Source organism: Osmia lignaria, chromosome 7, assembly GCF_051020975.1.
Source record: "Osmia lignaria lignaria isolate PbOS001 chromosome 7, iyOsmLign1, whole genome shotgun sequence".
Taxonomy (NCBI): domain Eukaryota; kingdom Metazoa; phylum Arthropoda; class Insecta; order Hymenoptera; family Megachilidae; genus Osmia; species Osmia lignaria.
Window position 1 is genome coordinate 6,257,019 of NC_135038.1, and position 23,232 is coordinate 6,280,250.

At 47.3% G+C, this 23,232-nt stretch overlaps 1 long non-coding RNA gene across 1 annotated transcript; it reads left to right on the forward strand.

Moving 5' to 3' along the window:
* Positions 1-6,172: 6,172 nt before the first annotated feature.
* LOC117604620 (uncharacterized) lies at positions 6,173-21,340 on the forward strand. Its single transcript, XR_013062409.1, has 3 exons — positions 6,173-20,017; positions 20,143-20,334; positions 20,415-21,340. It is a non-coding gene; the product is annotated as an uncharacterized LOC117604620 (long non-coding RNA).
* The last annotated feature ends 1,892 nt before the right edge of the window (positions 21,341-23,232 follow it).

Sequence of the window (23,232 nt, forward strand, 5' to 3'; positions counted from 1 at the left end):
ATACAACTCAAACTTCCGCTAGTTTCGTCGTCTCGTCGCGTTGCGTCGTAGAAATTTTTCTGTGGCGCCTCGACGTATCATTGGCTCAATTCCAACGAACCTACCAGCTTCGTCTATTTTCGTTGATTCCGCTCTTTGTGGAAAGACGCGTTCCGCATTAGCGATTGGCGTTTCCACTGTCTGTCCCGTTCGTTCGTTCGTTCGTTCGCCGATTCCGTTCGATCGTTTTCGATCGAACGTAGAAACGCGGCTGGCTCCGAAACGCGTCGCGTGCAACAGGTATCCAGCTTGACGTCACGATTTCAGGACGTCGCGTCGAAGGAAAGGAACGAAGTCGGAGGGAAAAGAGACGATAGCGGTAGGAGGGGTGGGAGCAACGATGACTCTGATAAGTGGTAGTGGAAGTTTCAGTCGGTCGACGACGACGACGGTGACGGCGTCGGTGGGTGACGGCGACGGCGACGGAGGCGGTGGCAGTGGTGCGGCAGCGACGAAAGGGTCGCGGAATCATGCATACATATACACGTACGAGGCGGTCGCGCATGACTTTGGACATGCACCTCTCTCTCTCTCTCTCTCTTTCTCTCCCTCTCCTCCCCCTCTTTTTATCCTCTCTTTTCGTCTCTGTTCCTCCTGAAGCATCGTTCGGTCGACAAAGAGAAGAGGAGAAGCACGGTTGTGTCACTCTGTTACGCGACTATTATTCAACGCTTACGGAAATACGCGGTAAAAACGTAGGGAACGTAAATCCGAACGAACCTTTTTTTCAGCTGGTTCCCTGTGCCAAGGTTTTTCATTTACTCGAAACAAAGGAAAAGAGAGAAAGAAAGGGGAAACGAAACGAAACGTCGTTGTTCGTTCAACGTGTCTCGCAATATCCTGTAATTCATCGTGCTCGTTTAGCCATCGAAAGTTAGCTCCGTTTTTTTCAGACGTCGAATTCATCGAGGAGGATGGCTCTGTTTCGCCGATGATCGTTACACGATCATCGACTCTGCCATTCTACTCACGGCGCGTAGAACGAAACGGGGAACAGTAGCTGCCAGGTGTAACGGGGTGTCGGTAGGGAGGACCGCTGCCACTATGGGAATTCTAATTAGAGATAATGACGTCATTAAGGTCTGAGCCACGACGAGACGAGACGGTCTGCTGCGCTTACTGTACATACTCTCTATTCCGAGTAGGTATGTATCGGTGCTTCGTACGTGCGAAACGCGCTTTGTTCGTGTCTGCGTGTTCTGTCGTGCCGTGCCATGCCGTGCCGTGCCGATGTACGCTTCTCTCGTGCGAATGCACTCTAAACCCTGAAGGAGAAACCGCTCCGTTTCCTATCGTTCGATAGAAAAGACGATTTTCACCCGGACAAACGTCCACGATATACATTTTATCGAAATACATTTCAGCGTTATTGAAAGGCACGGTAACCAATCCTCTTCATTCATCCGTTTCAACGTTAAATCTCTTCTTATCTGCGCGAGAGCTGGATACACAGCTTTACTTCGGCTTAATGAATAAGAATATTAACAGTGATACGGGGCGGTGATTTATGTTTATTTTTTCGGCTCACCGTTAAGTAACGAGTAGTTTCGGTTCAGAGTCCAGCGCGATAGCGTTTCAGTAGCGAACGAGAAATCCATCAGCGCGTGACCAATCTTTGGAAGCGTTGTCTCGAATTACGAGTACGCTCGTTACGGGAACACCGAACGCGTTTCCTTCTTCGCTCCGATTCGATTCTACATCGGCGACAGTGACACGATTCCCGCGCCTCCTCTTCCCGCATTCCAGCGAGATCGAACGGCGATCGAATTGCCGGGGAAACCGCGAGAAAAACGATCGGACAGCGATTCATCGTGATGGCTTTTCACGGAAACGGCGCGCGATCCGTCGAGTCGAGCTGGCGTTGTTTCTTCGCAAACGTCATGCAACAACTATGCGCGAACCACGCTCCGAGACGTACGGTGCTGCTTCATGGATCGCGAAACTGCTAGAGCGAAACTTGCGCTTCGTTGCTGTTCTTTCGCGAAAAATCATTCTAATTTTTCCCGATCGTTTCGCCAAAGATTAAGGTTCCTCGAAGACAACCGGGGACGGATCGAAGAGTCGGCGATCAACCGCCGTTAAAGAAGTCCTTATACGGCGCAAATGTCCTCCCGACTCGTCGTCCCGTCGCATTCCTCGACTTCCTTCCGAAGCGAGCTCTTTCACCGGCAATCGCAGCGAATGGTTTACGTTTCTTTCACCGTCGACGCCGTCGTTTGAGAATCACTGGCATGCCTAGACGCTGCTACTCCGGCCACCGGCGCGGCGGTACCGTTGTCGTCGCGATTGGCTCTTTAAACTTTAAAAGCCAACGCGCTGCCCGCGAAACTATCGACGACCGGACAGGGCTGTCATCGATCTACACGAGACCCCCACCAATTTGATCGGGCCCCTTTCAAATTTTATCCCCTCCGTATCCTCTCGAATTATACGCTCCTCTGAGTAGCGGCGAACGCGAACGTTTTCAGCCATGTTCGTCGCGAAGCTTCCCCTTTCGCGCCGTTTCGACAGGTCCGGAGGGTCGAAAATCGCGAAAACTGTCTGTACTCGTTCGCAAGGAGGCGACGCGACGCCTCGCTGCCATACGGTTATGCAAAACAATTATCGTGGAATGCGGTCAGCTGTTCCGAGACGCGCGTTGACGTCATGCGGTTAACGCGTGCGCGAATTCTTGCGGGTCTCCTACGCACGTGTGTGTCCCGACTAAGTACGTGACCCTGCGAAACTGCACCCTCTTTCCTTACGTATCTTCTTTTTCTTTATTCTTCATTTTCTCGCCACCTCTCTGTCGTGCTTCATCCGATCCGTAAGGTTAATTAGAGAAACTCGCAACGTTTCTCGGATCGCTTCCGTTTTCCGCTTGCGTAACGCTTGCGTAACGCTTGCGTTCGCGAGACACGCCTCGTCCTTGAAAGTTTTACACGTGCCGGAATTACACCGGCTGTGAACTCGTTAGGTGTAAACAGACGACTAGCATTCTCGTTTTATCGCCCGAACCAGATCGGCGTCGATCACGTTCGGGGATCGTTCGGGTACCAGCTGATTTTCAACGATAACGGAGCTCGACGATAATAGATCCGTCCTGTCCCGTCGAAACGATCGCAACCGATTCGAACGTTTTACCTTTTTGTTGTACTCGAACAGACGAATCATTAATTGTTGCTCAAACATCCGTATCGTTCCCTGTACAAATATTTTATCGTCACACAAAGAGCACAGGTATCCCAGCGGCGCCTGATGTCTTCCATCGAGTTTGCCGGAAAGTCCAACGTCGTTTTAATTCCATCTAGAACGAATCGATTCGCGAAGAAACGTCAACCGTGGGAACGGGACATCGCGAAAAACTGGATTTCGTCGATCGCATCGGCGCGGTACGCGTTAATCTTTCTTTAAGTGGAACACGAAACAGAGCTCGGAACGAATATTCGAGGTAAAAAGAAACGACGAATAGCAAGTAGGTCGTCGATCGTTTGTCGATCGTGTCTCGATAGTAGCAGTACCGATCGGCGATGGGTCTTTAAAAAATTAGCAAGCTTCAGGCTGCGCGCGTGGGTTCGTTCAACTTTGGCTGTCTGAACCGGTCTCGCGCGCGCACGCGGCGAGAATATTTCTCCCTCTTCTTCGCTTAACCTTCCTCTTTCTTTATTCTAGCTCCTCTTCATATTCCATCTCCTTCTATCCGCACGTAGAGAGAATGTGCCGTCAAATGTGACTCACCATTCCCACCTCCCCCTCCATTTTTTTTTTCATTTTTCATTTTCTGATAGTCGTTATCCACTATCAGAAAGACCCAGGCCTATCTTCGTAACACACGGAAATCCGTGTCGCCGGTGTTCCATCCTGAAAACACGCTCAACAGTTTTCCAAACGGTGTAACGGAGCGACGAATCGGTGAAACGAACGGTGGAAAATTTCCGGAGGATTGTTATTACCTTCCGTAACGTAGTCGCGACGGTGGTCGTAACGGTGCGATATCGCTTGTGTTGAGATAGCGAGAGACTGGAAAATACAGTTCCCACAGGTGGTCGAGCGAGCTTGTCGCAGCAGAAACCGTTTTACGAGCGCCTCTAGCTTTCATACCGATTCATCCACCGATCGCACAGATATTCGGATCGATCTTTCTTTCGCGTATCTATTATTTCATACGCTCTGGCCTGTAATCGGTTGCCGGGTCAGGCATCGACAAAGTCCTATCGCTTGGACCGGCACCAAGTGTCAGGGACGTATCTAGACGAGGGCGATGTGTGACGCGCATGGTACAGCGTGGGAACTCCTTCGATGCACAGCGGTTCTCAATTTCGAGACGTCACCGCGAAGGTTTGATTGAAAATTCGAGATAGATAACGACGAGCAACAGGAAATTCTAATGGAACAGCGATTAGAGTAAAGGCGTATCGACGGAGACAACTCGGTAGATGACCGGATGTAGGTACATCATTTCATTCGAATCGTGCTTTATTTCGCCGGTTTTCGCCCCGCTTTACGAGCACCTTAGCGGCGCGTTTTACTGCCTGTTCGCTTCACAATGCGCCATCACTGGGCGTTTTTACAGACGTCCTTTATCTAAGCGGTAGTATCGAACGTGTGGGTATTTTACATACGAGTCGTTATATAATGGAGGTTTGTACAGACGACTCTTCTCAATCGTACATCCGATGCATCGTTTCGCGGTCTCTGTTGGTCCACTTCCGTTTCTCTCTCTCTTCTTTTGTTCACCTTCAACAGCGCATACCGTAACGAAAGCGCATAGGTGTACTTACCTAGATCAACGGTAACGAGCGGAATTTTCAATCGATTTCCTTCGTCAGGTGAAACGTTTTTTTGTAACGACAAAGTAGGCGTGCGGGAACGTTTATTTATGCGGTTGCAAGAGCCCCTCGGCGTGTACGCGCGTATCTCCGCGGACGGTGCGCGTGTCTCTGCGTACCACGTCCTGTGCATAGATCGTTCCCTCTTTCTCTTGCCATTCAGTAAGCCGACATGAATGAACCGCAAGCTCTTCGTTCGCTCCGTAGTAAATACTTTTTCCCACACGTTTGCCGCAACAATGGCAGCGCCGTTCAACATTCGGGGGTAAAAAACTCAAACATCGACCGTTCGTCTCCTCGTCTTTTTCTTCTTTCTTTGTTACGCGCTTCTCTCACGGAAGAGTGAAAAGCAAAAAGTGTGATAAATTCGGAAAAATTTCAAGTGCCGGGATGATCTTACTAGTCGCGTTCACGGTTCGGAAAGGGTCAACGAACTCTGGTTTCCTCGATAGCGTAACATTCGTGGGTAAATGCTTGACGAGTGCTCGCTGAAACGTTAACGAGACGCCCAATCCTCTCTCGTTTATTGCCAGCCAAGGATAGTAGACCCGTTAGTTGAACGTGCGAACGTATCGCTCGACGCGATATTCATTATTGATTTTACAATATCCTGTAATTAGTAGCGCGCGGATAATCGTACGATCGCAGGACCGTGATCGAGAAGGAAACGGGGTAAACGGAAAGAAGTCAGAGGTACATAGATATCTTTTTATTTCAATAGTTTTGTAATTGACAGTTCTATAAATTCTTCGCGAACATATGTAAGCGCATGTTACGTTTCCGCTTTAGACGTCACTTCCTCTCTCCTGCTGCGTCCCAGACGATCCTCGGTGAACTTCTCAGGCTTGGCTGCGCTGCATGACCGCAGGCAACCTAATTGTTTCAGGTCTCACCTAGGAGAAACGTTCATCGATACGCGTTATTTTCATCGTCGAAGCGCGGATATCGGCGCGAAACTAGCTGATAAAAGATTTGCGTCATAGCGCCACCTGCGTCGAACACAACCGAACGACCGATTGCGTAAATACTAGAGGCGCGCGTGCAATCGTAGATTCATGCTCGCAGAAAATCATCGTCGCAAATTCAAGCGACGAAAAGCAGCATGCGGCCCAACAGGTTTTTGCAAATTTTTATCGATTTCTTTTTAAAGACTACCGTATCGATACGAGGGATTTGCGAAGATTCGATGCATCCTATCGAAATCGATCGGGACGCGGATCCGCCCACCGTCGTCGCCGAACACGCGTCCGTCGAAACGAGATTCTCGCAATTCGATCGAGCTCGATTTACAACGCCCTTTTCTAGCCTCGATAAGCGACTTGTTCAAAGTATTTCATTCGTCTTCCCTTGATACGCGATTCAACGTCTTCCTCTGCGAAATGACGAATTTCCGTTGGATCTCTCTCCTCGAGGTCGAAGAACGGCGCTTCCTCTTTTCGTCGTCTTCATCTCCGTTTCTCCCTTTGCGATACGTCCGTGTGCGATACACACACCACTGTACGGAGGGAGGAGAAAAAGTGAAGGTGCGTGTGTGTGCGCGTGAGAATGAGAGAGAGAGAGAGAGCTGATTCAGTAATGAATGGATTAAACAGCCTGACGTCACAGGATGGATTATATAAACGGTGGTGCGCGTGACATCGGACGTAGGAAGGAAGTTGGCTTCCTTTCGTACCTAGAAGGTATTCGTCCGTACGTACGTTCGTACAATACACGCGTGTTACGCATAGGCGTGCGAGTTTGCAAACGATTTCGTTGCCGAGGGATCGTTCATTTAAAAGCGGACGAGCTTGGTTAGAATCCCGATGACGACGACAGGGCCGCCCCTTTTAAAGCTTCCCTTCGCCGATTTGCCCTCGAAAGTCCCCCTCTACCTATAGCTGTTTCATTTTTTTTTTTTTACCTGCGCTTTGATTGCCAGTACACACGCGGCCTGCAGTCGCATACGGTGTTTTCGCGCGGTTGCAGATCGATCTCGGTGGTTGAAATTTTCAAGCGTGTCTCGATGGTGAATCGTTCGTTTGCAAATCATCGCGGTCTACGTAAATTTCGTGCGCGATCGAGTGCGCACGTGCCAGAAACAAGCTCGGAAACGGTGCTACCCGTATCGCACGTCTGCCGGTATATATTTGAATCGCTCTGCATCTAGTTGACCGGCGTGCAGTGCGAAAACGGTGGATCCCGTGGTTGGACGTGAAAGTGGACGCGACCTAGTTCTGCCGTAGAAGCCTCGCGTTCGCGGAAAGATCCGTGCGAGCACGTGTTTACCGGCTTCGAAGGGGACGCGACGATTCGTTTTTCCGCGAGGTCCACCGTGTCGGTTATTAACGCGCGTGTAGTCTGGGAGCTGTCTGCGGGTCGACGTCCGACGCGCAGAAATAGAAGCGCCGCGACGCTCGCTACATTCCGTCACCTACGATCGCTTACTGACCATCCCCGACCAACACCGGACCCCGTGTCGTCGATGACCGACTCGTGCCCGCGTTTAAAACGGTCACGCGTGCCGTTTTAACTCGCCGAGACGGGAAGGCACCGATCGTCCACCCTTCTTTTTTTTACGCCAACGATTCGTACGGTGTGATCGTTGCGCGTTCACGCGATTTTTCCACGTCTCCGTTCCCCGATATAGAGGAACGCGATTATTTCGGGGTTGGTTAACGGTTATCCTCCTAACTCGAAGGGCAGGTGCGTAGTCCGGTTTGCAAGGGAAAAGGGCAGCTGCTCGTCTTAGACGTTCCGGAAAGGAGGGGAAAGGAAGAAAGGAAGAAGACGAGGAGAGCGTAGAAAGAAGGGATAGGTGGTTCGCTGGTAAGGTAAACGATATAATGGGGACGTAACAGTGGGTCCTTTTCAGAGGCAGATGTCCTGCTCGAGACACGTGCCCATCCCGAGGCCCCCCCCTTTTTTTCAGTCCCTTCGGATCTCCCCTCCTTTCTTCGTCGGGATTCAAGCAAAGAGAAGGAACGCGAACGGAAAAGCCCGTACCCGTAAGGCACTCCTGCAGGCTGCGCTCTTGCTCCCCTTTTCTTTTCCTCTTCCTCTTCGTCCTCCACCTCCTCCGCCGCGTCTTCTTTCCTTGTCCCCGTGAAAGCTTCCGTTTTTTCCTTTCCTTCTTTTCTTCGTAAGAGAAGCGAAGCAGGGTCGGAAGGGAAAGACGGGGGCACCAGCTGCTGCTCTCGTTATAGCGGATCGCAGCGGGGCAACGAGGACCTCGACGACGATTGCGTCGACGATTCGTGCTCCTAGCCCTTCTATTGTGTTCGCGAAACTCGTCCGACGAGATCGCGTCGACCTTTCCGTATTAAAGAACGACACCGCGATGGGAATAGGGCTCGCGTTCCGTGCCAATTCGTTCTTTACAGACGGTAAGGAGAATTTGCAAGGCCGGTTTCGTTCGTATCGAGGATGCTGCAGGAACGTCTTGAAAATATCTACGAAAATCGCGCCTCTCGATCTGTGCTTGCTGTCACGCGGACGTTCCTTGCCTGTGAGAGCCGCTGCACGCCGTGCGACTTTTTCACTCGCTTTGGTCCCACGCTTAGGCTACGTACGCGCCTCTACATCCTATGCACACAAATGTACATCGCTCGTGCAAACCGAGCGGTGCCCGTCCACGTAGAAATGCATACACCTGCGATAGATCACCTTTATCCCCGCGACGCGACGGACGATCGGCAACGTCGTCTCGTAAAAACGAAACGCCGTTTGCGCCATTACTGTTCGACGAATCCGTGCCAAGGTCTCGCTTTCCGTTTTATTCTCGGATCTGATCGCTTCGTTGCCTTCCTACTCTTGTCGACGACTTTTTCCGTATTTCCGCGAGTTTGCACGCGTTTCGTTGCCGATCGAATCGAACGTAGCTGCCGAGCGTACTACCATCGCGAATCGAGACAGACCGTTCTCTGTTCGGTACGGTTTCCATGAACCATTCGTCTTGTTCCGCTTCGCACAGTTCTATTATTGGACAGGCTAGGAAGTATTCGTCGTTGGTCGAGTAGCTCGATCGTCTCGGTCGACTCCCGGGGAAAATGCAGGTGGAATTTCAAGCTAAGAATTCTTTGAAAACCCTATCCAGCCTCTGGCCTCGGCGATAAACGATCCGAGACGATCACCGATTCAAGGTGACACCGGATAAATCGTGGTAGGAACGAAAACGAAACGAGAAAATATCAGCAAGCGTGCATCAATCGCAGCTAATCCATTATGAAGCGGCTCCTCTGTATATCGTAACGCGTGCAGATTGACAATGACATAACGCACACCACGCTAGCGATTCTCCATTATTCATCGGGATTATCGATGAATTATCATATTATAATGGCGACGGCGTCGGTATTCGTAACCTTGAAACGATGACTCCTCGTTACGTTGCCTTGAACGGCGGAAACATGGGATATTTGTTGAATCGTCGGCGGCTCGATTCGCCTAGATTCCACCGCGGAGATTGCCGATCCATTCGTGCGCACACTTTCCTGATTGAACGGTGTTGCGAACGAGGACCGATCGATTCGTCTCGAAACGAGGAGAATCGAACGGGAATCATTTCTCGAGCGATCGTGATAGAATTTATTATTCGCTAGTGGCACGGTGAGTACCTGTTGGTATTGAAATTTTTCTTCGACACCGTTCGACGAGACTTCCAATTTTATTCGGCTTCGAATGCAGGAAAAGAAAAGATCGGCTGGACGATCGGTACGGTTGGAGTCGCGAGGCTGACTACGGTGCGCGTGGATACTAGTAGTAGGTCGGTGTAGTTGTTCGGCCGTCTCCCACGGCAGGGCCGCACGTCGACCGCATTCCACTTGCAGACCCTTTCCACCGATGCCGTTCCCGCTACCACCGCCGCAGCCACTGTCGGGTGATCGACCCTAATCGCCAAATTCGATCTCGAATTATCCACCGTCGCGCCGCCGCTTTCACGCCCGAGTTTCGCGCGTTCCCGTCGAGAAAAAGAAACCCGTCCGTTCGCCCGTCCTTTTCAGTCACCGTGTTAACGAGCATTTACGGTGATAACGACGTTGCTATTATTAGGTGTGTCGAAGACGGCCCAGAGCAGGGGTAAGAGGTGGTGAAGTCGGTAGGTGGAAGAGGATGGCGATTCGGTGAGCACCGGGGTCAGTTGTTTAGAGCTACCAAAGAAAAGAGCAGAAATAAGAAGAGAAAAGAAGGAGAAGGTGGAGGTGGCTGATCAGGAGGCGAGGAGGCAAGAGTAAAGTCGGAGACTGGACTCGTATCTGCATTCCATTCCCACTGGCCGCGTAGGTCCTTGTATAGGTGGTCGTCCTCCTCCTCTTCCACCTCATCCTCCTTCTTTCCTTCTACTTCTACTCTTTCTCCTTCTTCACCACACTCATCGTTCTCTCTTCGTTCCATCGTTTATTCGTCCGTCCGTTAGTCCGATCGTGTCGAGTCTTACGCGATGAAAATCTTTCGTCTTTCCCGATTTTCATTCGCTCCTCCACTGATCTTCAATCCCGTCATTTTCCTTAATTTCACCACCTTCTGACCGGTCGATTTTATAAATCTCCAAGGATGTTCCCCATCCGTAGGGATGAAATTAGCCGCCCGCAGATAGAGTTGCCCTTTTTTTTAAAGTATTTTATTCAAAAAATGGCGCCTATTCGATTTCACGATTTCTCCTCTTGGACCGTTGCTCTCGATTTCGTCTTCTTAACTTCGTCGCGTTCTTCTTCTCTCTTCGTTGCTGTTCGGTTGCCAACCGGATCACCGTCTCGCGAGAACTGCCGTCGAAGATCCTCGAACCGAGCGTGAAGCACGCTTTTCGTTCAACTTCGCTCCTGGTGATCATTCGCAGGATTTCGACGACACGCAAAAGGTTAGAAATGTCGCGTAGTAAATGACCCACGATGCGGGACAAATATAAACCCGCCGCGTTATTCCAGAGCTGTGATCTTCTTAATTAGAGCAATTAGACGATCCGAGAATAGAAAGATGACGCAGAGTCGCGCGGACCATACGTTCATCTCTCAGCTGAGTTCATCTGTACGCGAGTTTTTCCATCGTCTTTCGTTAACCCTTTCTCGCGAATATCGAACGAGCGGCAAAGTTGAAAGCGGGCAAGACGAGCACGGGAAAGTAAGACGGTATTCGTGCACGCGCAACTTTTACACCAGAAGAACTCGAGCCTACGTTGAATTAACGATGCTGTAGCGTTAGAGCGACAGTTTAACCAGCGTCGAAAGCAAGGACGTGTCGCGAATTTGTTCGTACAAGTGTCCGGGGCAAACGATCTCCGTAGATCCGGCTGGAAGGCCGGCGTCCTATTTTCGCTAGGCCCGCGACCGGTCAACCAGCTGCAAGAAAGAATAGAAAGAATCTCTTGCTGCCGTGACACTTTTCAAAAGTTGCGGTTCTTTCGACTTGTAACGCGTATTATTCATGTCGCGCCGCGACTTCTCTCCTTCTCTACGTCTGCCGGTCTCGTAATATTTCTCTCGGCTCTTTCTACCCGTCTTGCTCGGTACCCCGTGCCTTCACCGTACGCTCTCTCGCTCGCTCAATTACTCACTCGGCCGGTATGTCGAGGGAGAGAAGCGAATTCCAAGAGTGACAGCCTTGTCAAGGTGTTTCTCGCGATTGGTCTTGCATGGAAATCCGTCTTTTCTGCCGCTACCATTACGCGCGATAGGATACGCGACTGTCCGAAAGCGGATAGAAGCTCGTCTCTGGTGACGTCGAACGATCGAGCCAGTCCCACGCGTGATCTTTCGTTGAAATTATATAACACACTCGTGTTCCGTCATTTTCTATCGCAACCTTGTTTCCTTCTCATTTTCATATTCCGCGGTTACGATTCGCGCTTGCAAGACCAGAGTCGGAATTTAAAAAACCCGAGCGCGTTCGCGCCTCGATTCTAGCCACGCGCCTCGCGATTCTCGCGAAGAAGGTCAAAAATAATATCGTGAATCACGTGTAAGTCTGTAAGTCCCCGAACACTTTTGCACGATTCGCGAGTCGTGCCGATTCCAGGCGACGCGTCGTGCTTCTGAAAACGATTTCTCCACGCGTGTACACAGATTAGGCGCGTTACTCGCCGAGCGTGTAGGTGTCGGAGCGTGTGCATGCGTGCGTGCGTGCATGTGCCACGATCCACATCCTTGCACGAAATTCTCTGGAGGGGTCTGTCACGAGTACAAATAGCTGACCTCGCTTCGTCGCCTCTATCAATGGCTCGGCGCTGGTTTGAATGACTTTTACGCCTCTTCCTCTTACTACGCTCTGCTGCGAGATAGCCTTCGCTCGCTTTCTTCCACAGCACGGATTCTTCTTTTTTTAATCGTTTCAGCGCTTGCGAAACACCAGTTTCCTTTGATTTTCAATGTCCAGGCTTGTCCGATTGGTAGGCCATTTTCTATTCGACAGAAAACTGAACTTTCCTCTGAGATATAAAATATATTTGAAGAAACAAAGATGAATGCGAGGCGAGAAATAACGTTCTTATCGTATTTTGATTCACTGTGAAAAGTGTTTTCTAAAAGTTTGCGCTTTGAATGCAACCCGCTGTACTCGGAACCAGTTATCTCATCTAGCTTTTCGACAGTCGGTAAAGAAAATTGCGATATTGCGCGGGCATGATAACGCAGCAGACGTTGGTACGTTACCGACTGTGGTCGATAGCACCAGTTTACCGGCGGTCGATAAAGTTACGACTATGAGTGTCGATAAATCATCACTCTATATTATCGATCGATTTCGCGGTTCGACGCGTTCGAATTCAAAAAGATTTCCGCCTTTGCGGAAATAAGTATGTACTCAACATTCAGGGGAATTGAAATTGTCTAATTAAATTCTTTTATCATTTTTCGTAAGACCTTCGCCTTCTCAGTGTTGTCGCTAAATACGAACGTCGTTACGACGTTCCGCTAATCCTCCCTCGTTAATTTTTACGACGATCCAAACAAGAAGAAGCGAGCGTTAATTAGATAACGCTAGCGACTCGATTCTCGGAAGGATTGAACGCGCGGCGTAATCGCCGCCGGCCAATTCATTTGATGGTTCGTGTCGTTACGATATCGAGCATCTCGCATATCTTTTTTTTTTTTTTTTTTTAATTTCGTTTCTTCTCGACCCGCGCGACTTATGGAACGGACCGAGACAGTGGCGGCTGTTGAAGCGTGGTCCGAGGATGCGCGAATTTTTCTTGTCAAGGATTTCTGTCGTGCCACGACGACGCTCGACGTCGTCAAACTCGAGCGGCAACGCTTGTAGGTTCTTCTCCGCTTCCATGGAATCGCTACGGGGTCGTAGGGTCGGCCGGTCGTATCTTTATCAGGGCTTCGCGTAACCGTCAGCGCGTTATCGACCGTCCGATAGCGCACGTGCAAAATAATATACGTCAACGGATCCTCACGTTCGGATATTAGCATTCGGACTAGCGAAAATACCGTACTCGACCCGTGATTCTTGTCCACGGACTCGTGATTTCTCCGTGGCCTCGTTATTAATGGACCGCGCTATCGCGTTCTTCGACAATGAAAACGGTATCGGAATGAAAAATAAGGGGCATTCTTTAATTAGCATAGCCGAAGGAATGCAATTACGAAATCCTCGACCGATCGAAAATCGATGTCAACAGCGATATCGATTCATCGATAACTGCGTTTCGGTTTTCCAATTCGTACTAAACGCGTTCTCCCTTACAGTTGAGCGATCTCCGAAATCCTGGCAGAGGCGTGCTCGTTTATTTTTGGATGTTTGCGAGCAACAGAGGCCCCTTAACTCGTCGCGATCCAATTCTCTTCGATCCGTTCGCCCCCGTGCTCGAGATTCGCGATCGAGTGGATCACGAGGATGCCAGCACACGTATTCGCGTCGAACGTCTTTGTTCCCGTCGCCATTTTCCAGCCACCGCTTCGCCGTAAGCATCGTCTCGCAGGTTTCATCGAGGTGAATCGATCGCAGCTACCTGCTGTAACAGGTAACTGAGACGAAACTGGTTTTCACAATGATTTGACAGATTGATTTGATTCTGAGATCATTGTGAAAGCTGATTTTGTTTAGAGATCATCGGGGACAGCCGTGGCAGAAGAAGAGGACGAGGAATGCTGGAAAGGAGGATCGTGAAACGCGACGAGGCTCGCGATTTCCCGTTCACCGTCCCGGTATAATTGTTGACGGATAAATAAATGGAGCGCACAAAGAGGCCTCTGTGTCGTTGGCAGTGCGTGCTCCACGGCGCGGCGCGCGCCTCGAAATTTATGATTCGGCGAGAGAAGGAAGGAAGGACGGAACGGAGATGAAACTGGAAGACGAGTCGCAACTAAATTCATCGATCGTTTCGAACGATACCGCGGAGGCGTACTCCGCTCCGTGGTCTCGCGATTATGCAACAATGCCGTACAATCCCGTGCATTGTCGAGGAAAACATGGAAAAATCAGCGGGCGTTCGCGAGCGGTCAGCTACGTTCGACTCTCTTTCCTCCCTCGGCCCTTCGTTCAGAAAACAGACGGACGCTGGTCGCGTTGCGCCCGCCAATTAAGCATCTAGAGCGCGAACGAGCGATACGGTTTTTGTCGGAATTTCCGGTAACGATTTATCAAACGGGAAAGATGGTATCGTGGACGAAGGAGAGCCGCGGCAAGAAACGACTTCTCGTAGAGGAGCTGAAGCGAACGAAACACGGGAAAGGGGGGAGATGAAACAGGGGAAGAAGTCGAAGAAGAAGAGGAAGAAAAGATGGCTCGCGAGCCTCGTCGAAGAGGATCTCGCGCGAAGCCAGAACGCGCAGCTATGCACGCTCGAGCGCTATCAAGTGTCAAACGAACCGAACGTAAGAAAAACCAAACGGAGCAACGAAACTTTGAGAGAACGCAGCCGGACGAAAGGGAGAAACTTTAGACGGTATCCGTAACCGCCTACGCGACGCTCCAACGACCCCTCGCCCGAGGAATACGGCCACTCTTGACCCTCTCCACGTTGACTCCAACCACCCGAGGCTAGTACCTTTTCTTATTCTCTCCGCTAGAAATCGGGTTTACTCTCGGAACCGAGCGTTTTCCACGAAACCTCTTGGTAATCGTTTATTTTCCCCTTAGAGATCGCGGTTCGCGTCAACGAAGACGAGTCTGCCACTCGAGAGCGTTCGCTCGAGATCCTTTTCGAGGAAGATCCGTCGATCGAGATCCATCGCAGCTCTGACAGTTGAACAGTTGCCACGATAGAGGAGGAAGAACTTGTAAAAATCTGTTAGCAAATTGGTAAGAACATGGATGGAACCCTAGTCTCGAGTTTCTCGTTCATCTTTTCGATGCCAGACCGGGCTCCGCGTTATTTTGACAGGAGCAAAGTGAAATTTATCGAGGAAGGCCCTACTCGGCCAGCTGCTCCTTGGCGACGGTATTTTCAGCTATTAGACGAAACAAGTCGTTCGTGTTTTACGATCGATCTCGGTGACCCGCAGCGCGTGCCTCCTACGATCCACGCGCAACCATAAATCTCAAACTCGCCTGGTTTTCCTTCACCTCGTTCGATTTCCTCTCGTCTCCCGTTTCATCGAGAAAGGGAAACCTTTTCCTTTCACGGAAAAATTATCGAACATCGTAAAACGAACGGTCCCGTAGGAGAACGTAAACAATTAAAAGGCGCCAGAAACGGAGCGCTTCAGGTCGAATCGTGTTTCTCTCTGGTTATCGGCTCGAAACGTTCGTACGCTTTTACGGGCGAGGACTTAAGAGGTCTCGTAAAAACGTCCGACCGCGATTTTCTGGGAAACTCGTAAATTTAAACGCTCTTGTAACTTTTCCTCGCCCACTCGACCCTTTGACTCGCGCGTGGACAGATTTTCACGGTCGTGTGAAGGGTCGATTTTCTGAAATTACCTCGGTGCGCAGTTCGAGAAAAGTTTCCTGGACGCTGTTGGATGTTCTCCAAAGAAGCAAGGAGAGAAAAAAAGGTTTGTTTGATAGGGTGGGCGATGCACGTGCGTAACGCGCGGATCGCGGCACACGCTCCGGCCTCGGGTCGGTCTCGTTCTTTCGTGGCGCGGATGTGCGCACCATCGCACACGCGATTCGCTCAACTTGTCCGAGAACTCTCTCTTTCTCTACCCTTAACCCTTTCCTTCGTCCCGCGAGCCGCGAGCCAACGGGCCGTGCTTTTATCGGGCCCGAATCGCCGCTAGCCACATGTGTATCCGAGTAAAAAGTCCCGGCCTACGCTCCTCTCTGCCTCTTTCTGCTCCATCTTTCTTCGCTCTTCTTCTCTTCCTGTACTCTCGTGGCCGAGGCGATCGCGGGTGGTCAGCCTTCGAGCGAGCGTAGCTGCAACGAATCGATTCGATCGAATCGACGACCGATAGTCGCTGCTTTTCACGAGATTTTCCAACGTTTTCTCGATGAACTCCATGCAATCGCAACCAGTCGATCTCCGTTGGTTCGTTCGAAGAGAGATGTGACAGCCGGTGCGTACCAATTGTGTTGCTGGTTCGACTCATATCTTCTACAGTTGCTAATTACAATAATAACCGAGGACGTTGTAATCGGATTCGCAATTAGTCTCAGTCGGCAATGGTCGAGCAGAGGGATCGAGCAACGGTTTATCGTGTTACACGGTTATCGTGACGATTTTTCATTCGACGGCTATCGATAGAAACGGCAAGTACCGAGGTCGGTGCAATCCTTCCGCTCGTAATCATTAAAGAAGCATGTTTGTTCGTCGTTTTTCGTGAAACGAACCTGCGAAACGTAGGGAACCGATTCGTTTTTCACCGAACAAATATGTTATCTCTCATTGTCCTTGAGAGAAACTAACGTCAGAATAGGCAGAGACGTTTCAACTTGAGCCGTACGATTCATTTTCTCGCGTTTCGTGCGCCAGACACGACGGTATCTTAATCGTTGTTCGATAACGAGGGGTTATTCCCAGTTGGTGAACCACGCAGCTCGAGAGTCTCACGCGTGAAGAGTGCTCGACAGATCGCAGAACCCCTTCTTCTCCTGTCCTTCTTCACCGAGTTACGCGATACCCGTCGATCCTTCGTCACCGGCTAACGGATTATACTCCTCGACGTAAGAAAAAACGAGATACCAAAATCCTGACCGTGTGCCTGATCTCTCGCACCATCTAAACAACCCCTTCTGCTCTCTTCTCACCCCCTATCGTAGAGCGGTAATCGCTCCACTGACCATGATCTCGATTTTTCTTACAAATCGAACACCTCCCGGCAACGGGTTAACTTGGTGAAAAGCTCGACTAATTATAGCGCAACGTCGGGGGGCCAAGCTCGCTTCGCGGAGCTATTATCGCCTGGCTCATAAAGGGTTATTGCGTTTAGCAAATCGGCGCCCATTGCAAGAAAAGAAGATCGAAGACCTTGGCAAAAGGTAGAGGGAAAGAGCGAGAAAGAGCGTTCCTTGAGACGGCGTCTCGCGACCTATCTACCATCGCCGTTGGACGGACGGCTACAAATTCAAGACGAAAAGCGAACAAATAGAAGGATTCTTTCCGAGAAGTTACCCACTACCCCCGTATCGCGAATCACTCTCCGCCAAATGCCAATTATCTTTATTCTTCGCTCAGGCAATTAACAGGCATCGGGGAAACGTATCGTCCAGCTGCTACCAGTGACTATAGATACAAAAAGACTGGACATACCTTTGGGGTTTCAGACACCCCGAGAGGAGATTAGGTCTGCATGCAGAGAGCCAATTTTCACTCTCTCTGATTTTTTTCTTTTTTGTCAAGAATCAGTCAAAAGCAGCACAAGACTAAGCAATTATTATTATAATTGTTTGACAAACTTGTATTCACTTCATGCACCTTAGTAAATAAATCAGTTTAAAAAGCAACTGAGCTATTATTTAATTTACCCAATTTTATTTTCGAGTAATATATTTAATGTAATTTTTTTTCACAATTAGTTACTTATTTCACTTAAATTCTTAACTCCTTTTCTCAATTATTTATATATGTATACAACATTCAATAACTGATTGATCTTTAATAAATCATAAATATATAATTTATAATATAAATAAGTATACATGAAAATCAAACTTAAAACACAGTAATTAAAGACCTAGAACGCGGTGCGACCTCCTCAGTCCTATACCGACAGCCGAGGGATGCGGATCAACTTGTCAGCTCATCAAAGGTGAAAAGCATTTATAATTTTATCCCGTTTTATAGTTCAAAGCCAATCCTTTTCGGTTATTAATTATTTTATCCTTCTTTATGGACCAAGATCCACGCATCCTAATTATCTATTATTTTATTTCTTTGTATGAGCCTCGCGCGGACAACCCTTCCCAGTTAGTTATTATCCTATGCCTCTTTATGGACCAAGGCTTCCCTTCACAATTATTTATTTTTTCATTCTACACATGTGCCTTGAGGAGATTACATCTTTGCACCCCTTACATGACTACATCTCTTATACCTCTGCATCCCTTACATCACTCGATCCCTTACATTACTACATCCCTTATATCTCAGCATCCCTTACATCACTACATCCCTTATATCTCTGCATCCCTTACATCACTACATCCCTTATATCTCAGCATCCCTTACATCACTACATCCCTTATATCTCTGCATCCCTTACATCACTACATCCCTTATATCTCTGCATCCTTTACATCACTACATCCCTTATATCTCTGCATCCCTTACATGACTACATCCCTTATATCTCTGCATCCCTCATATCACTACATCCCTTATATCTCTGCATCCCTCATATCACTACATCCCTTATATCTCTGCATCCCTTATATCACTGTACCCCTTATATTCCTGTACGAGTGAGCGAAATATCGTGCGAAATTTAGTTCCTTTTTTCGCCGCCAGAGGGCGCTGATTCGATGTTTGAAATTTAGTTCACATTTTTCCCGCTAGAGGGCCAAAATTGGTGCAAGGTTTAGTTCCTTTTTCTGAAACCAGATGGCGCTGATTCGACATCGAAAATTTAGTTCACATTTTTCCCGCTAGAGGGCCAAAATTGGTGCAAGGTTTAGTTCCTTTTTCTGAAACCAGATGGCGCTGATTCGACATCGAAAATTTAGTTCACATTTTTCCCGCTAGAGGGCCAAAATTGGTGCAAGGTTTAGTTCCTTTTTCTGAAACCAGATGGCGCTGATTCGACATCGAAAATTTAGTTCACATTTTTCCCGCTAGAGGGCCAAAATTGGTGCAAGGTTTAGTTCCTTTTTCTGAAACCAGATGGCGCTGATTCAACATCGAAATTTTAGTTAACATTTTTCCCGCTAGAGGGCCAAAAATTGAAAATTCAAAAATTCAAAAGTTCAAAAATGTGAGACCGGGGTTGCGCGTTTGCATTAATATTGCGGTCACAAGACTTTACTTACCTGTACTTACCTTTACTTACCTTTACTTACCTTTACTCGAACCAACGGCCATAAATATATGTTTCATAATATGTTATATTTATTATAAGGGTTGTAGGGATACAAGGGATGCAGAGATGTAACGGATGCTGGAATGTAAGGAATGCAGGAGTATAAGGGTGGCAGAGATGTGAAGGATGCAGGGATATAAAGAAAGCAGGGATGTAACAGATGCTGGAATGTAAGGAATGCAGGAGTATAAGGGTGGCAGAGTTGTAAAGGATGCAGGGATATAAAGGGTGCAGGGATATAAAGAAAGCAGGGATATAAAGGATGTAGTGATGTAAGGGGGCAAAGATGTAAAGGAATCAGGGATGTAAAGGATGCACACAGGTGTCGGCCTTTCCTCGGGCCGCGTACAAGGACGTCTGGAGCCCTCACTTCCGACGCCAGTGGCCCTGACAGCCCTACAGGTTTTGGTGGTGAAGCCGTCATATGCAGTGTTGAGAAAAGGGCTGGATCAAACTCCCCTTGCTGCTCCTCTTGCTGCTGCAATATGACATGACTGAGTGAGCTTCAGACACTGACTGACAATGAATAATGGGGTATAGTCTTTGATATCGAAGCAATCTGCTATTACCATCAACGTGCGTTAGACTGTTGCAGTGCGAAGTATTTCACATTTTTATATTAGGATAGAACAGATGGCGTTCGTTCTCAAGGGAGAAATTCAAAATACCTTGAAAATAAAGGCATGTCTAATTTTGTTGGATTTGTAGTTACTGCCTTTGCGCTTGGAAAACTTGATCGAATTTTTGCCAGATAGGAATGGAAATCACTGATCTAGCGGATGTCTTAAAATCGCGGTAATAGTCAGTTTTAATTTTTACAATTTTTCTGTAAAAACAAGCCAAATTTGAGGCTTTCTATATTTATCGTTATCGGGATGTATCGTGCAACCACGTGTAAATCATTTTAGTTTTAATTACAGATCTGTGAGAAATGGTACTCTATGGAAGAGAGGAGAAAAGTCCGGGCGGAAGAAAAGTCCGAGTTTATCAAGTGAAAGCCGATCATTTTAGCTGTCAGTCTTTTTCCGACGTTCGGAGCGAGAGGATCTGAGACTTCATTCTTATCATCATGACATTTCCTTCATTTATCTCTGCAACTTGCAGCGAATAACGTTTGTATCTTTGCTTGTTTATCATTTATTTACAATATTTCTGATATAAGAATTAAAAATTTATTTTTATTTTTCATTAGTTACCGATTCACTAGCCGTAAAAAGTGTGACCATCTATGAACAGACGGAAGAACTTGATGGACACCGCTTTTTCAAATGATTACAAGAAATTTTCTTAATTAAATAGTTTACTGCGTTTTTCATTAAATAATAATAGATGAGATCGTGATAAAACAATTTAATATCAGCGATCTAATACCGAATTGCCACGCTACCTATTTATGATAAATCTTCCGTCAACCCTCGGTCGATAACTAGTTACCATCATTGAAGAAAATGGCGTCAGCATACAGACGTCGTTACTCATAATTTATTAAGCACTAGTAGTAATCTACTGCTTAATAAATCTTATCAAACATTATAAAGGAATGTAATTTGAACTTTCCTCTTTGTGTTTCAATCATAAATTATTGTGAATTATTACAACGTACGATAGAATCAATGAAATACCAACGGGTGTTCAATGCAGAGTGTGCAACTACCACAATAATTGCTAATAACTAAGTGATTATAAATGAACTCTGCGCAAACGTGGTATTAGAAAACTCTGCAGACATTATTTTTCGAGAATTAATCGTGAAAGTTCAAGTTTCATTGCTGATAAATGCATAATTGATGGTTTACTTTTTACTATATGCGTTTCTCATTTCTGGCGAGCGGAGGTATTAGGAGTACATAACTAAAATTGGTGGCAAAAATTGTGCCACTTTCTTGGCTATCCTATTATCCTGCTACCAGGCGAGCAATTTCAGCAAATGTTATCCTAAATGTTGACCGATAGAAAATGGAAGTCCCTTATAATGTAATTATTTTACGACGTTGTAAAAACATAACAATAAAAAATCAAAATTGCAATACATCTGCGTTGTCAATGTATATAATTTAAGTATGTATAGATTACCTGAACTTTATACTACTATCTACAATTATGAAAGTCAATCGATTGTACTAAATTATTGTAAAATGAATAAATAAAGTTCTTTGAATAGTACAACAGAGTGTTGAAATTCTTTGCCACGAAAAGTAATAATTGTTTAATATTAAGAGAACGAATGTTTATAACATTCATATTAAACAATTATAGGAACCCTATTCTTTATATTGCAGCCTTAAAAGTTAAGAAAATAATTTGCAAACTTGAGAAATTAATAAAAGATTGGGAATACGCAGTTCCCGTATGTATAAACATAAGGCGGAATTACAGTCGAAAGAATATTTAATATTTAATAAGTACTAACTCACTAAATGTTACTAAAAATCATTAGAAAATATAGTTTCAACCTTGCACTTCACGTTACAATCGTAAAATGCTATAAATGAATACAGTACACAATAAAATTAATGAAAATTCAACAAGTGCTTCATGTACGTAATTGCGTACTAAAGTAATTGCTAATAACTAAATAATTACAACTCAAATGTATGCAAAAATAGTATTGAAATATTCCGTAGACATTACTCTTCAAGAATCGGTCTTAAAAGTTCGTTTCTTTGCAATATTGAGCTTGCAATTAATTATTTTGTAACCCGTATAACTTACACGTATATGCCGGTCGACCTCCTGCCATGTTTTGCTATCCCATTACTAGAAGCAAGTTGCGGAGCCGTAACTCCCCCCACTACGCCACTCCCTCTATCCGTTGCGCTGACTGGGCGGGGAACTCCGCGACCAATGAGCGCGACCTCCTCGCGCGTTCTGCTACCCTATTACCAGGAGCAGGTTCAGATTCGCAGGTTCTCCCACCATGCCACCCATGGAATGGCGCCATCTCCTTGCGTATTCTATTATCCTATTACCAGGAGCAGTTCCAGGGGCCGAATTCATAGGCGTTCCATGCACACATTTCATACACCAATCCTTAGTTACAAAATTTCAAAATGGTAGACAAACAGATGTTACAAATTTCGAAAGATGTTAAGAACGCTTTCGTGCACATTATGTACTCTTGATAAGACATTTATTAATTGAAATATATATTTAATTTTGGAATAAATAAATCCGGAGATTTAAGTCGTCGATGGTGCTTAATTCGTACGTCGCGACTTACGGTAAACTACCTTCGATACGGATAGGAGTTGGAAATAAAACTATCAACCAGGAGGTGTTTATCGATATCTGTCGCATAATTACCATGGTAACGCAACGATAAAATCTCACGGATGTTTGATTTGTTATTGAATCGTGGCCACCGGTGTTTCTGAACGAATTCCCGTACCTCGTGTATGGGTATGCAGCCTTGGTGAAATTCACACGTGGCTAGCTCCGCGCTTCGTGTGTACCAATCGATTAGATTTCTCGTCGCCGACCCCTGTTCTCCGACAAACCGGAGGAGAATCGATTTCCCTCGATTGCTGAACGTTTAAGAGATAAGGGGCAAGCAAATTAAACGGAGGCTAATCGGTCCGCTAATTGGAAGCGGGCTAGATTTCTCGGAATTCCGATAATGATTTAGCCTGCCCGATTCGCTGGCACGACCCGAAGATCTATTTTATTCTTAGAACGTAAAAGAAGTCGGTACGAGCAGAGTCTGTAACAGCAGCAAGAAAACACGGTGCTCGATAGATATTTAGGAGGAGGACAGCGATTCGAGTCTCGCGTGGCTCGCGTCGAGATTCCGATGAATGGATAGCGGAGGAAGATATAACCAAGCGATAATAGTAGAATCAGGGCAGCTGCGTAAGGATTTACGACCCTTTGTAACCCGTGTCGCGCGCGGCATTCCCCCGCACCGAATAATGCTCGAACTGTCGAAATTTATCGATCCTATCTACTCACCCCGTTCCCCGGCCAAATATTTACATCGTACACAGAAAGAAATGTAAGAAGAATTACGATTT